At 58.9% G+C, this 1,147-nt stretch overlaps 1 protein-coding gene across 1 annotated transcript in view; it reads left to right on the top strand.

Moving 5' to 3' along the window:
* TEX14 (testis expressed 14) overlaps positions 1-1,147 on the top strand; it is a 33,161-nt gene that overhangs the window by 895 nt on the left and 31,119 nt on the right. The window lies entirely within an intron of this gene.

Below are 1,147 nucleotides of genomic sequence, written 5' to 3'. Positions count from 1 at the left end.
GGGGGGTGGTGCGGGGGCAGGCCCCCCCCGCCATTGATGACCGTTCCCGGCCCTGCGGGGGCCGGGAGGGAGAGAGCACGGGCTGAGTGGTTTGTGGCCCCTCTTTTTTCCTTGGTTCCAAAAGCAGGGGGTGCTGCTGGCGAGGGGCGCTTCCCGGCCGGACGCGTAGAGTCTCGGCTGCTTCCTCCGTCCCAGAACGAGCAAGCAGTACTTGGTTTCTCACAGGTCCCTCGGTGGATTTTCGGTAGCAGTGACCGCACGGGCTGCCAGGCAGGTTTAGATTTTGATGCCCGAGGGGCCGAGGTTAGTTGTTCAGTGAAAAGAAATGCTTTGAAAGTTTGTTAGTACCTGGGTGCGCAAGTTAGGCAGGGGTATTCTCGAGCCATCTCTTGTGTAGGGTGAGGTGACGTGGTGAGTGCTGTGGAGTTGTTTCTGATGAACACTTCATGCGAGAGTGACGAGGGGCTGGGGAGAAACTGCTCAGGATTCGCCTTTCGTGACCTGTTGCAGAAGTCTGTGTCACTCAGGCTAGATCTGGAGCATGGTAAAGCTTTGACCAGGGTCCAGATGGGGGTTAGGGAGAAACCGCTTGATAATGTGCTCTTTATGCTGTGCAGTGCCACGGAAGATGGGGTACCCTGTGGCCTCAGGATCCAGCCGGATGTATCTGCTGGGGTCTGGGGCTGGGAGAAACTGATCGGTATTGTGCTGACACTATGGTGTGGAAGTCCTTGGTGCTCAGGCTGGATCCAGAGATATAAAGGATAGTGTTAATGACAATGGTATTTTGTGGGGTGGTTCTACTTGGTACATGAGAGCGTGCCTGAAAGTGTTGGGCCTTGGTAGCCCCTGGAAGCCAATGCAACCCATTCAGAGCACCCGGCAAGAGTCGTGCAGTGCTGCCTGGTGTTGGCGCCTGGGCCTCTTCTCCTCTGGTAGCATGAGGCAGAGGGAGCACGGACTGAGATGGTCGTCTCTTCTGTTGTGTCACGAGAACTGCAATGGCCCAGGCTCGGGTGAGTGTAGCCCCAGTGCGGGACGTTTTGCTTGCGGAGCCCTGGCTCTGCGGACCCGTACTTGCGTGGGGGGAGGACGGGGCAGCGGTCGCCGGGGGCAGCGGGAGGCCGCGGGCCGGGCCGAGCGGCCT

The sequence above is a fragment of the Pygoscelis adeliae genome, unplaced genomic scaffold (assembly GCF_000699105.1).
Source record: "Pygoscelis adeliae isolate BGI_AS28 unplaced genomic scaffold, ASM69910v1 Scaffold290, whole genome shotgun sequence".
In the NCBI taxonomy this organism is placed as follows: Eukaryota; Metazoa; Chordata; class Aves; order Sphenisciformes; family Spheniscidae; genus Pygoscelis; species Pygoscelis adeliae.
The sequence above is the reverse complement of the archived record's forward strand: the minus strand, read 5'-3'. Positions and strand labels throughout refer to the sequence as shown.